The 15,439-nt window shown below is 40.3% G+C and overlaps 2 long non-coding RNA genes across 3 annotated transcripts in view; both read left to right on the forward strand.

Annotated features, from left to right (window-relative positions):
- Window positions 1-6,731, forward strand: part of LOC138752343 (uncharacterized) — a 50,112-nt gene extending 43,381 nt beyond the window's left edge. For both annotated transcript variants that reach the window (XR_011350542.1, XR_011350541.1), the window contains exons 2-3: window positions 3,699-3,766; window positions 6,528-6,731. This is a non-coding gene — a long non-coding RNA (uncharacterized lncRNA). The remainder of the gene's footprint in view (window positions 1-3,698; window positions 3,767-6,527) is intronic.
- Window positions 6,732-8,289: 1,558 nt separating this feature from the next.
- Window positions 8,290-14,844, forward strand: LOC138752344 (uncharacterized). The gene is made up of 3 exons (XR_011350543.1): window positions 8,290-8,731; window positions 8,940-8,985; window positions 14,758-14,844. It is a non-coding gene; the product is annotated as an uncharacterized lncRNA (long non-coding RNA).
- Window positions 14,845-15,439: the final 595 nt, after the last annotated feature.

Here is a 15,439-nt window from a genome sequence, read left to right on the forward strand (position 1 = left end):
TGTCCTTTATGTCGCAAAGGTAGAAATACATAACTGATGTTTTGGGCATGAGCCCTCATCAAGATACAAGAGAATACCGGCAAAACGGTGGGGGGAGGGGGGGTGGCAAAGGCAGGAGATGATGGGTGGATAAAAGGGGGGGAGGGGACAGCAGCAATGATGGGGAGGAGGGATGGCTGGGTGGGTAAGGGGGAAGTGGGGGGAAAGAACTGGAAAGACAGGAAAGGGGGAGGGGAAAGGCAAGGTGAGCAAGTTTACTAGAAAGCAGAGAAGTTAATGCCACCTGGCTGGAGAGTGCCCAAATGGAAGATGAGGTGTTGCTCCTCCAATCTGTGGGTGGTCACAGTGGGATAGAACACAAGGTCATGGACAGATGTGAGTCTGGGAGTGTGACTCAGAATTGAAATGGTTTGCTACTGGGAGGTTGGTGTGGTTGCAGACAAAGAGGAGGTGCTTCGTGAAGTGATCTCCCAATCTTTGACTGATCTCTCCGATGTAGACCTCCCAGTATCCAGCATTTCAGAGTGTTTGCTACAATCATAGCATCTTCAATCTATCGTATTTCACTCAGGTGAAGCTGAACCTACAGTTAGATTAGCCATGAATGAATTAAATGGCAGAGCCAATGGCCTATTCCTTCTCTTATGACTTACATAATGTTCTTGTAAAGGTTGTGTGATCTCCACTTCCAGGTTGCTATCACTGTGGTGAAATAGAAACCACCTTGTCCCTTAGGTGTGTAAGGATAGTTGCATGGCTAGGACCAGATAAATGTAAGTATTGGCTTCAGAACTGATACAATAATGGGGGCAATTTCTGTTTGGTGTTCAATGGAATTTAGGTGAGTAGGATGCAGATCCAGTGAGATGACCAAATCTTTTTGGCAGGAATGTCTCCTACAAATCTTATTGCCAAGCTGCATTCTCCAGTGCTGATGTGTATTTACCTATTGAAGGAGAGGTTTATCTTTTGCTGGAAACTGAATTCTCTGGTGAGCTACTGTGGTTGTTGAGTGTGAACATTCAGTAGTGTTTACACACAGAAGGATGCTTGGGTTTATGGATGGATGTCAAGTCATACAGGGCAGTTAGACTCTCTCATTGAACTGTGACCATGTTATCTGGACACTGGTGAGGAAAGGCCATGTTGCATGGCCCTTCCAGCATGCTTGGAACCAGATTTCCTTGAAGGGATGCCCTTGAATCTGCAGCAAAGGCTGTCAACCATCTCCCAGTGAAAATGTGGATTTTCTTTGTCCCTGGTCCACTTCATTGTCAACAGCTCATTAATGCATGGTTCAGGGGTGCACTGTATCATGCCAGGAAGATCATCAACTCAGTGGAAGGTGTGTTTGTTTCACTTGGTCCTTGTCTATAGTAAGTACATAGAATGGAATACCATGTGGTGGAAGACTAATATATGATACCATTCTGCTCAAACCTCTTCAGCACAAAGGTGAGTCTTTTGTGTGTTCTATAAAGTCTCTCGTCTGTTCAAAAGACACATTACAACATAAAGCTCTGTTACTTGTATGAACTATGGGGAAAATGGGATGGACAAAAAGCATTAATGTTACAAACATAATAGTAGGGAAGTCATTTGTTTCAACTGGGCGGTGGAAATACACATCTTGAGGCTTCTACCTCCTGAAAGGTTTACTGGAGAATTGCACTATCTCCCAACCGTTGCTGCTCTCCTCCAACCAGAAGCAAGTTGTCAAAACATGTTCTATTTTGTGAGCTACCACAAAGTCTCATGCAACATTGAGAAATTAAGTAAAGATGTACTACACACTGATCCTCAAGATAAACATGCTCCAGATGAATATAATAAACTCAGAATTTTCTGTGGATCATTATGGTCTATTGTTGTCATCACTGCCCATGTCAACCATACTGGGGTTTTTCATACACAATATGACTAGAACTAACATATTTTACTGAGGCTAGAATTGGAAAGAAGGAAGAGTGGGTCACCTTGCTCACATTCCATATGACAGTGGTTAGATTGGGAGCCAAAGTGGGCAGCTAATATAAGCACCACAACCTGAAATTATACTTGCCCCAATGACCTTGGACAGAGAGAGTTAAAATGACACCAACCATGGTAGTCTAATACACAAGAGAGTTGGAGAAACTAAGCAGGACATACAGAGTCCATGGGAAGCAAATATATATATATATATATATTCGGGCCTGAGCCCTTCATCAATATATAGCCATGATAGATTCTTCATCTGACTCAGTCAATTTTCCTGATGGCCAATGAATTTATAAGGGCTACTTTCCAAAGCTGTGTCATCCACGATGCCAATTTAGTATCTGATTCCTTTCCTTGCATTGTTTTCTTTGCTTCCCTGCCCTCTGGCCTATTTATAAGATGGTGGGCAGTGCTTTTTGAGAATATCTTAAATTAGTTGATCCCAAAGTCAACATATGACCATCTCAATATCATAAGAATGTGATTGTGCCATCTAAAATTGGCCCCAATATTTTGTCACAGATGTCATGACAGCCTCGGACTTAACATAATGCAATAGGTAACTAAATAACAAATCTTGCAATTAATATGCAATCATGAACCTCTAAAAAATGCAAATTTCCACAGATTTCTGCCAGCTTTCTCACAATTGTGAGCAATCGCTACAGAGACCAGAAAGTAAATCAGTTTTAAGAAAACAAAGAATATTGTTGGATGCAAGCAATCTGTTGAACATACACCAGTAAACAACAATTCTAGTTGGAATCACTGTGAGGGCAGCAGTCCTAAATTCTCTTGTCATCTGAGAGCTTTTGGGTGGACATATATTCATGAACACTAGGGTTCTAGTAGAGATTTCCCTAATTGAGAGGTTGAGTGTGATAGGGAACTGGTACTGAAAAGGCAAGGCCAGCTGAAATCAACCATGATCCAATGAAAGGTCAAGGCACATTTGAAGGAGCTGTTAATTAACTTCTGCTCCTTTTTTGTGTTCTTGAAATTCTATACATATGATTGAAAAAAATCAGGGTCTGGAGGGAAATCCAGCAAAATTACCTCCATCTATTGTGGAGAAAGTAAGTAGTAACAATCTTATTTTGTTGCCAAGGTTTCAAGGCAACTTGAGACTTGAATATTGTAATATTAACCCATTTGTTAGACATAATTTGAAGAATTAGATGTTTCTCTACAGAGTCAGATGAAAATTAATACCCCTTTTTAGTGACATGATTTTAATTTCAATTATTTCAATCACCCGTTTGGTCCACTGTTGCACAAAGTCTGTGAAAATTATGAATGTTCAGCCTTATGATTTCTCCTTGAGGATGTCCTCAGTTGTCTTTCAATGTGGCCAGTGACATTTCTAATTCCATCGCTTGCAGCCATCCCTCAACCACAGGGGTAGTTCAGGCTGCTTCCAAAAATACCAGCTCTTCGAAGCAACCCTCCTGTGCTTAGAATGTAAACTGGGTCTCTAGTCTGTATAATAAATGAATTTGTGCATTTCTATTCCCAGATGACATGAATAGCAGTGTGGAACAGTTAATGTTAATTTCTGCAGGTAACGCATGAAGGCTCAATAGGAAGCTGTAAAGGTCAGCATCTGTTGTCATGGAGGAAGGTGATGAAATTTGATTGGCTGTTAAATGTCATCAATGTGTCCTAAAATTCTATGTGCCACAATCTCAATTCAATGACTGTGTCTCACTTTATTTTAGAATACTGCTAAATTTATGGAGAAAAATTATACAACTCAGAAAATTCTTCCATACAGGCTCTCAACAAGGTATGTTTACAATCGGCAGAAGGTCTTCTTTACAATTTTCTAAATTTCAAGGCAGCTTGAGCATTCGCAATGCAATAATATGCAGCTTAATCAGTAGATGAACTAACTTCAATAGTTGCCATGGTACCACTTTCTGACTTGTATGATCCTGGCTGGTAATGCATTATAGGGCAGGCATGCCATTTATTTTCAATTTGCTCACCAAAATGTTGAACAAACTATGAAGGAAATTTGTTAAAAAGGTCTGCAATCAGTTTGTCAGTGGATATTTTAACAATCCTTTGTTAAGTGAATGCAGTGCCTGAATAATTTATGCCTGTGGTGCTTCTGGTCAAAAGAATTTGGTAGTGCAGTCCTTAAGGGGCCAGTGTTAATCTGTCATTTCCAGATGTACTTTTACTCTTCTATAGGCATGCTTCAATCTTTAACTCAGCCCAGGCACTTTCTCTCAGTTGAATTCTTTCTCTTCAGCACAATTCAGCCAAAATTTGGAACAAAGATTTCAAAATTCCAACCAAAACGTGTTCAGAACAAACTAATTTTCCATGATGATTTGCTTAAGTTTAAAAGGCATTTGAGTAGAAGTAGGCTCGACTGACAAAATTAGCAACCCTCCCCCTGCCCCCGCACCCCCCCCCCCCACCCAGAGAATGGGCATTGCTGCAAGTCAACTTGTTTGGAAATCTTCAAGAAGGCTTTAAGAGGTGAGCTGAGTGCAAGTAAACAGACAGAAATAATGTTCAAATAGATGGAGTGAAACAAAAAGTCTGCAGACCCTGTGATAAAAACACAAGGATGCTGAAGAAACGTTGCAGGTCTCCGTGTCCATGGGAGGTAAAGCTGATGTTTCAGGCCTGAGCCCTTCTTCAAGGTATGAGTGAAAAACCACAGGCACCTAAATTTTAAAAAACTGGGGAGAAGGGAAGAAAGGGCAAGGGGAGGAGCACAGGCCAACAGACAAAAAGATGATAATTGGACATGGGTAGGAGGACGTGAGGAAAGGTGAGAATTGATCAGGGGAAAGGATGGGTCTGTGAATGCAGAGCTGGAGAGAAGGAGACATGGAAAAGAGAGAGAGAGAGAGAGAGAGAGAGAGGGGAAGACAAAAGTAGACATGGGGAAAGATGGGGGGGCTGCTAACAGAAATTGGAGAAGTCAGTGTCATTGCCATCCAGTTGGAGGATGCCCAGACAAAAAATGAGATGTGTTCCTCCAATTTTCTGGTGGTCTCAGTCTAGCAGCACATGAGACCATGGACAAACATGTTGGCATGGTCATGGGGCAGGAAACTGAAATGGGTTGCCACTGGGAGATCCCCTCTATTGCAGACAGAGCTGAGCTGCTCAGTGAAATGATCTCCAAGTCTCTCGGCTGTCAAGGAGACCACAATGGGAGTGCTGGATGCAGGAAATGACTCCTGTGGATTCACAAGTGAAGTACTTCAAGAAAATTTTCACTTGTAAATCCTCAGAGGTTATCTACTGCATCCGGTACTTCCGTTATAGTCTCCTCTACATCGGAGCACCTCAGTGATCACTGAATACCTTGGCTCTGACTGCCACAATAGTGGAACACTCCCAGTAGCAACCTACTTCAATTCCATGCCCCATCCTCATTCTGACTTGCCTATCCATGGTCTCATGACCTGCCAGACTAAGACCACTATAAAATTGGAGGAACACACCTCATTTTCTGTCTGGGCATCCTTCAACTGGATGGCATTAACATCAACATCTCTGGGTTCTGTTAGCCCCATCCATATATCCCTACTTTTCCTTTCCACTATCTCCTTTCCTCCACTCTGCATTCCCAGAACCACCCTCCTCTCATGATCAACTTTTACCTTTCCTTCTGTCTTTCAATCCATGTCCAATTATCATTTGATCTGTGTTCTTCCCCCTGCCCCTTATTTCCTTCTCCCCATTTTACTCATACCTTAAAGAAGGGCTCAGACCCAAAACTTTGGTTAATAATCATACTTTAATGATAATCCATTATTACCTTCACATCCATATGCTGTGAGACCTGTTGAGTTCCTTCAGTATTTCTGTGCTTTTAACTACAAATGGTTAGAGGCCATTTTCTAATCATCGATCTGTCTTCTGAACCTTAATTTAAACAGGAACTGGTCTGAGTATATTTTAATCATAATTTTAAATATTATAACTTCAAATGGCAGGTGAAGAATTGATGCTGTGATTTTAAATCCATATTTTTTTGTGATAGAAACATTTTCAGATACATGGTTACCAATCACATAAACAAAAAGGAATAGTTCAATGTTTTTTTAAAATGCTGCATGACAGGTAGATTTTGCACATGGTGATTGCAAATGTATTTGAGTGCAAACTGGAAAGGAAGAAATATTTTTCAAAGCACAGAGATTCTAGCCACAGTAACCAGGATATGAGGGGTGAAGTGGGGAAATGCCAAGTATTCCCATGAGTGGAAACAGCAGAGGACTCGATGGTTTTAACTAAAGGCCTCATTAAAATATCATTTTCTGCTGATTGCTTTGAAGTTAGGGAAAGAAAACTAGCTGGAGAATGATGTGCTGTAACTACATGACATTGCAAGAGCAAGTGGTGTTGGAGATTACAAAATTAGCTACTTTCCTTAGTATGACCATTCTTTGTTTAATATTTAATAAGTATCAAAATCAGTCAAGCCCTTAGCCAAATCTAAACAGTATGTTTAAGTCTATCTCAATTGGTTGTCAATTTCTCATTGAAATCTTGACTTTTTTTTCCCTTTCTTCCAGGTCATTTACAGGAGGGGTTACTTCTTCTAAACGTTCCTGACTCTACAGCACTCCTGAGCAAGCATGATCTGGAACTATTTGTCCACAGGCACAGTCTTCACAGTGGAAGACATAGGGAGTTAAAGTAACCTAGAGGAACCTACATCTTGAGAAGCATATGCATCATTATGCAGGAAGGAACAGGTGCTAACAGCCAGAACTATCCATTAGGTGATTTTTTGGACTACTTGATCATAAAAAGTGCTTTAGTCAAACAAGTAATTTTGTGATGTTTAGGAAGTCCAAATGAGTTCATTTCAGCATGCAGAAGGTTCCATCCCAAAGCATCATCACTCTGCATTAATCAGGAAGTTATCATAGCCTTGAATTTATAAGGTAAAGATTGAGGATAGTGCTACTAAAGGAAGAGATATCACTTCAATAAAACTACAGAAGAGGATTGGGAGAGGGAAAGTGATGTTGGAATAACAGAGATGGATCCTAACTCCTGCCACAGGTCCCAGATGAACATCAATTAGTGGTGACCAAATCTGGAAGAACTAATCAGGAGCTGAAACATCTTGTGCACTTTGCATCAGAGTAGGAATGCAAAAATATTGTTGGATTAGAAGCATATCTTGAACATTACACAGCAGAGTCCAATAAAAAGTAATTTAACTTGCATGGCTGCTAGGGCACTAAGGATTTGGGTTCATTGGAACACTTGGAGTACAGACTCTGTATCACTTATTCAAATAATCAACAAGCCTGAATAAATGGAAAAGGATGCTGCACTATTCAGCGAAACATATCAGGTTATAGGGTGATGCAAAGAGAGAAGACAGCTACAAATTCTTGGTGAATTTGAACTTGAACATTACAGACTTGTAGGTAGCTAAACACTAAACTTATCACACAAATTCACAGAATATAATAATGAATACATCATTTAAAGAAAGAACAATTATTGGCAAGAGCAGTGGATTTCAACCTATTTTTTTCCCCCACTCACATACAACCTTAAGTACTCACTTCTAACCATAGAGAAGCAGTGGCATTCAGTGATCAGTGGTCTAATTTCCCTGAACTCCTTCCCAAAGTGTAATGCTGCTGACCCGGTTAACTGCTGCAGGTCACCATGGGGCACCCCAGCTCCACAGAGGAAACAGACCAATCTGTGGACAGATCATCAAGAAAACTATGTTAAATACTCAGGATTAGAAGTAAAATGTGAATACTCTGGAGGCCAGGTATCATCTGTGAAGAGAGGAACAAAATTGACATTTTAGTTGGATGATGTTTTCTATGCATGTTCCGGGTCTAAATTTTGTTCTCACTTAAGGTAGCTCCATCCTCCTTGCTCAGAATGAACAGATACTTCATTTAGAATTTTGTGTGATTCTGCATCTCAAACTTGGCATAACTGGGCTACAAGTCATCAGAGAATCTAACTCAGTGCAATCCTTAAAGTTCAACTTTTACTGTGTGCAGGACCAAAAAAAAATCTGATCACCTTCAAGGCATGTGAAATTGGATTTTAATGGGAACAAAATGAAAACGAGATGAGCAAATAGTTTTTGAAAATTATATGCAGTCAACAACAACAGACATTTGCATTTATATAGAACCTTTAAGCTAGTAAAAAAAAAATCCAATATGTTTCACAAGTGCTTTGCTGCAAGAAAATTAATACATCTATTCAACTAGTTATTAAGTGTTCAAAAGATTCAATTATGGCTTTCAAAATGTAACTAGGTTAGTCCTGGAAGGGAATAAATTGCAGGCCAATGGGAAAGTGGTCATGGTGCAAGATTGTCTCTTCTGTGGACTGGGTGCAAACAGAGCTTGGGATATATGACCCTGAATGAAAGAAGTAGGAAAACATTGAATTGTTACACAGCACTGTCAAGAAAGGTGACAGGTCCAAACTCTGCTGGATCTTCTTCAAGTTGCATGTGCTGGATTGGCCTACCAGAAAATTCCTCTAGCCTACTGACCTTGTGCCCCTTTTTGCCTTTCTGCCACTTCAGTGCAGCCAACGAGGATGGCCAACAGCTCTCTAGTGTGGTCCAGGAAGCCATTCACTTTAACAAAGTACTGTCTTGGAGGGGCTCAGAAGATGGACCAGCTTCACCTTCTTCCATTCTAAAGCTTCTACAATATCCATAATGGAACAGTGATGGAAATCCCAGCAAAATACCATTTACTTAATTTCTCTGCAGATGGTAATTGTCTGTCATTAAAGTTACAATTTACCCATTACACTGGACAAAAAAATTTTGCTTCCTGAAAACACTTTTGGATGTATTTTATCGATTTTGGGCTGCTGAACACAAAATTCACTGGAACATTTTCCTATGACCAATTTAGGTCTGGAACATGCAGAAAAAAAATCATCCAATTGAAATGTTAATTTTGTTCCTCTCTTCACAGATGATATCTGGCCTCCTGAATATTCACATTTTACTTCTAATCCTGAGTAAGTACTTTAGATATAATTTGGTGATTTCTTGTCATATTTTAAGTTTACTAGTATATTGTCTACTGGATATAGATTGAACGCATTCTGATGCACATGTTCTTCAGGCAATAGCATAGTGAGTGTATTTAACAAGAGCTTTTATTGTCTTCAGGAAGATTAAATTAAGCAGGAATGTATCGTCAATGTTGCCACAGCTGCGATACATTCCGTTAGATTTGAGGAAAGTCTATGCTTAATGCTAAATTGAATAAAAGTTAACAATGTTTCTCCAACTTCCTATGCGATAGAACAGATCTGAAATTATCTTTGTGTTCAGCCTGAAGTTGACTATCATATTCCCCAATTTTTTTTAAGGAATCAAACCTTTAGAAAAAAATTGTTGCGCAATGCAATCAATCAGACTCTCTTGGTTCCAATCCTCCAAGTGGAAGGCCATTAAATAAAACAGAGGAGTCATCTCATGCCATTTCATGACATATCTTCACATCCAGTGTCAGAGTGTAGAAAATTCCTATTCCTGGATATACAACATGTTACCAAAATGAGAAAAAATTACAGATGAAAAAAATGCATTTGCTCAAGACAGAGCCTTGATTTAGGGACCAAGCCCTGTTTAATATCATATCGACAATATGATACTTTACTACTGATTTTTAATTATATTAAATTGTATTTAAAAAATCCATCAATTCACCTTATTTGGAGTCATTAACCCATTTCACAGTGGCTAACCGATAAATTGGCGGTTCAGTACCATTTTTGCCATTCACACCGGATCAATGTTAACCAGTTCTCTGCATCCTTTCACATTCACCACCTGGCATCCCAGAGCAGAGGGCTGCCTATTCTCCACAAGTGACATCTTGAATGACATAATATGCACTCGCAGGAAGTGAGACCTTCTCCTTCTCAACAAAGCTAGACATCAATACGGTCCATGTGATTGTCAGGAGAATATGTACTTCTCTCACTACACAGGCAGGTCTTATCAACAATGTGATGCAAACTGTGATGGAGACTGATAGAGACCATTTACAATTTTTGAGGTGGTAAAATTTAATGGAAACATTGAGGATTTTGAGGATGAAACTCAGGCTGAGCTGAGAAGCCATTAGTGAAAATGCCTGGTTATCTTGAAGCATTTTGAATGACTATATAATAGTAGAAGAATGTGGAGGAGGGGAGAGAGATAGACCACAGGGGCCTGTGCTCTGGTATAACGTAGTCAAGAATTATGATGATGAATAGTGGCGTGAGGATTTTAGAACATCACAAAGTACTTTACAATTTATTATGGAGCTCCTCAAGCCAGAACTGAGGTATAGGAGCATCAGCTACAGAAAGCCTGTGGAACCTTGGCTCAGACTTGCCATCGCTATGTGATGGTATGCCACCCCTTGTGAGTCTGTTTGGTGTGGGTTTCTGCACTATGTGCACAGTGGTGCGCCAGTTGACTGCTGCAATGACTTGCTGAGAGGGTCTATCCAATGCATGACAGTGCCATCAACAACACATGTATTCCCATCATTGCCTCACATGACAATGCAGCAGTCTACTACAATCGAAAAGGGTGGCACTCCATTGTTCTTCAGGCTGTTGTTGACCACAATTGCCAGTAAGGATCATGCCCTAAGTTACTATTTTTGTCTTCTCCTATCAGTGGCGTTTTCCATATGTCAATCAAGCATTGTGAATTTGTGGTTCCAGCTTCACAGACGTGTATGTGGGTTGGCTTGGTTACACCCATGATGTTCGAGTTCTTGACAACTTGCCCATTTACAGAAAGGCTGAGGATGCAGGTGGTTATCTATTCCTGTATAAAATAAGTGAATAAGTCCCACTCAACAGTGATGCTTGCAACATGTACACAAGGCGCTATATATACTTGTGACATACATGTTTTTATATATATATTTATATATATATATTTTTTTCATATGTATATGGATAGACAGGTATAAAGATGGGATGACTGGCAGTCAGGTCTGACCCTTACATGGTGCAACGACCTCAGGAGGAAATGGGTGCACTGGCTGATTGTGATTTCAGAGGTTGTATGAGAAACCTACACTCTGTATCACCCTGCCCACAGGTATCCAAGATTGTTAATGGAGTGGAAATCCCTGCACAACTGGCTGATGAGTGGGTTCATGCTACACCATGCACTCAATCAACGAAAGCAAAAATTCAACTGCAAACTGAGCTCCATACGAATACATTTGGATGTCCCAAATGTTGCTGGAGGTGCCTGGCCAAATGACTGGATATTAATACCACTTTTGTGCCTGTGGTTGTTGTTGCCTGTTGTGTCCTGCATAATATATATGAAATTAATAAGGAGCACTTCTTGGAAGAGTGAAGAACTGAGATGGCAGATCTCCCTCTTCCAGATAGAGTTCCTTATCGGGGTGCAACAGTGCAGCGTCACCAAGCTATACATGAGGTTATTATGACCGTTTTGTGTTCCCATCAAGCAAACAACTAAGGCCTTTAACTAAATTTTAAATAAACAGTTGATTGAACATCACACAGAGTAGTGCATCATAAAATTGTAAACAATTTGGAAGAAACAAAACGTATAACAATTTTAAAAACTTTTAATGTTTAAGTTTCTATTCAAACTATGTACACTTGTTAAAAATAAATAATTCAAAATAAACTTCTCTTCCTCTTCAGAACTATGTATAATAATTTTAATAAAAAAAATCAGTCATAGTCTTCTAAAAAAAGGAGTGAGGAGGTGAAAAGGGGATTGAAGGAGTCATCTCCCTCAGATACCTCCCCACTCAATGGTAAAGAGTTATCAGGTGCTGAGGTACAAGAAGGTAAGGTGGGAGGAGGCCAGATATTGGATAGGGGAGAGGGGAGAGAGGAAGCTGGGGGGTGGGGGGCAGTGAGCAGATGGTGAAGAGAGGAGGGCTGATGGTAGCAGGTGGAGGAGAGGCTGGGAGGAGGAGGGAGGAGGCTGGAATGAGGAGGAATGAGGCTGGAAGGTGGAGGATGAAGGCTGGAGGCGTGCAGGAATGCCAAGCGAGGAGATGAGGTCCCTCATCAGGCCTGTCTGGGCCTGCGTCTCCAGGTGAATGTCAGTAATGAGCCTTGCAAAGGTGGCGGCATTCGCCTGGTGCTCCTGCTGGTCAGCCTCCCATTCCTGGCTCTCTACCTGCTGGTTCATTTGCATCAGCCCCTCTTCCTTCCCTGACTGCATCTCCTGGTCTATTTCACGGAGCATACCCTGGATCTTGAAGTCCTGCTGGGCTTCCTCCTCTTCCCCCTCCCTTCACTTCTTGGAGAGCAATAGAGCACATAGGAGATTAGAAAGATGGCACTTAATGGGCAAGAATTCACAAAGCATATTTGTAAAATTGGACAGATCCAAAAACAGTTCTTACCTGCCTCTGGTACTGCAGCAGATGAAGTGCTAGGGCCATTTGCTCTCCTCGGAGCAGTAAAGGTCCTGGGGGTGGCTGAGGTACAGGGGCAGATTGGGTACGAGGGGCAGATGAGCCACTGGGAGTGTTGGTCTTCTCCTCTAGTCCCAAACTGGATACAGCCACTGGTGTGTATGGGAGTCCTCTCACTATGCTGAACGTTTGCAATTAGAGACATGGGGCTTGCTGAACCAGATATTATAGGCCAGTTCATAACATGGCCAGTCCAGGCAGTCCCTCACACTCCAGTCATTCTGATCAACAACCTGAAGAAACTTCCTCAGAAGAGTCTTCATTTTGATGATCTCTTGGAGCTTGCTTCTGACAAACCCTATGTCTCTGAGCCTGGCTGAAATTCTTTCATAAAATGGGCCATCTTTAATGGTGCTGTTAAATCAAAGGAGGTCCCCTCCTCTGCCCTTAAGAGAGAAGCTCCCACACCTCCCGATCGCTCCAGTTTGAGACCATTATTACATTTTATATTTATAATTATTTATACTATGGAGTGGGGAGAGGTAAGGCCTGTCTGTACCTCCACTGATGACACCTCTTGCATACTGATTCACCACATGGTTGCAAGCATGCAAATACGTCAACCAGGCATCACTAATTGGACCCCACATAACCCCTGTCCATTTTGCACTGGGCTATCTTTTTGAATCGGCATCGATACACCCTTCCTAGGGAGTTCATCCCTGGGACAATCTGACACCTGTGTGCCAATTTACAAGCATTCACACTGGCACTTTAACCGGAAGATTGGAGGTTAATTAGAGAGTTAAAATGCCAGTGTGATTGGGGCTATTATTTCAGGTTCTTGAAATTGGAATGAAGTGACTACAAACTGTAATGAACTGATAGAAGTTCAAGTTCCAAGCAACACACAAAGATACAAAGTTCCTGTTTTCTTCTTAAAGAACTAATTGTTATTTAATTCTATGACCTTCAATTCAAAGAAAGAATTACCAGACTGAAGATAGATGGCATATTCTTTGTCCAACACAATGTCGTGTTGGAATAAAAATTGGATAATAAATATAATTCCTGATTTTTACTGAATACTAAACAAAAGGTATAGCTCATTGCAATAGCTTTGCAATAAGTTTGTTTTTCCTCAGAGCTGATAAAGATACAAGGAGTTAGACAAATCGGTAGTGGGAGTCTGTCAGAAGTCAGTGCCACAGGACATTGTATATCTTCTGATCAGAATCTGCATATATTAGTAGATAAAATTTATTTAAAAAAAAACTCTTGTCAGGGATTATAATCTCTCATTATCCTTACCGTTTTGAAGCAATGTTTTAAGAGAAGTACACATTAAAGCCACATGTAATTGGTTTGTGAGCAGTTCAGAAGAGATCTCAGTTAATTATTGTGGAAGCAGCTGCCCTAGAATGGAAGAAGTTGAATAGAACAAATCTTCAAGGCCAATGCTCATTTCCTCTTGCTCGTTTTTTGAAATAATCTCTCAATGTAGTTTCATAAACAAAGGCATCTGGATTTGTCAACAGTATAATGAAGATGGAAAGCTGCCAAAAACAAAAAATGGACAGGGTGAGAAAGATTATGAATTGGACTGTAAATTAGTTGGTTGATGAACACACACATGATGACAGGGAAGAGGATTAAGTGACAAAAGAAACAATGGCACATCACACAAGAATTGGAAAATGACCACGCTGAACTTGGTAGAGAACTCAATAAATAGTGATAACGGTGAACCAGTTGAACCCTCTCAGATGTAATAGTAGTATGTCAGAATACTTTAGATCTTCTGTAAAGTTCCACTTTTACATCACCTGTAGTAGGTGATTTTTTTAATGATTCTGATCACTGCATATTTATAGAAATATGCTGGTGACAAAAATACAAGCACCTGATGTAGGAGCCAAAAAGCCCATTCCTGATATTCATTTCACCAAAGTCATGAAGCCTGAAGGTTTATGCCATTGGTCAGCTGTCAGTGCATTTGGTGCATTTCAGCAAGATTGTTGCAATTAGCACATATTGGATTATTAAGGCAGAGATTTGATAAATCACAGAAAGAGGTTAAAACTGCAACCTCCTCATCCAAGTGCATTTGAAAAGAGCTGCTATAAAATGATTTTGGATACAAAATTATTTCTTCTAAAACTTCGCCACTTTGAGGATACAGGTAGTGGAAAGAATTAGATACCAGTATTTTTATGAAAAGATGATTTTAAATGGTTAACAGCTGGAAGGTAATGCAATGGTTTTTCAACCATTATACCCAGCCTGGTGAATAGGCACTATATTTTTCTATGTGGGATACATGTAGATTTATATTAATGATTATTTATTTTTTGTACATTTATAGAGAGAATGGAAAGATTTCTTCAAAAGGGTATTTAAGAAAACGATCTCTGCATTATCCATTACCATCATATTTGCATTGACAATAATAACCATGAATAAAACATTCAAAAAAAGAGAATTTAAAAGGCATATGGTTAAATTGTTGGTGTTACTGAAACGTGAAATATCTGAGAAGTAACCAACCCCTTACAGTATATTCTTCCAGCATAATGTATTATCTTCCATTGTCAAAGCACACAGAATACATGCTCTTATTGATCCTCACTCAATAATTTAGCATGTGATTTCCACTAATAAATGTAATTTAAAAAATACCTCCAACAATGAACTATCATTGCTCAAGAGGACTGTGTTCATTCATAGTTACAATGTAATTTTAATACCTGAAGGTTCACACAAAATTGGCTGTATGAATTTCTATCAACTGACCTTATTTCAAGAAATACAATTCTTTATCTGGAAATCTTGGGGGACAGCGTGTTCCAAATTTCAGATTTTTCCGGATTTTGGAAAGCCAGATTTAAGGCCACACGAATTGTGCTGCTGTATTCACCCCCACCCCCTTCCAGTCGGGCTGCCATCTACCCCCCCCCCCCACCCCACCTGCCCGACTCGTGCTGCTGGCTCTCGCCCACCCAACTCGTGCTGCCCGTCTCTCCCCCTCACCCGCCCAACTCGTGCTG

Source organism: Narcine bancroftii, chromosome 2 (assembly GCF_036971445.1).
Source record: "Narcine bancroftii isolate sNarBan1 chromosome 2, sNarBan1.hap1, whole genome shotgun sequence".
Taxonomy (NCBI): Eukaryota; Metazoa; Chordata; class Chondrichthyes; order Torpediniformes; family Narcinidae; genus Narcine; species Narcine bancroftii.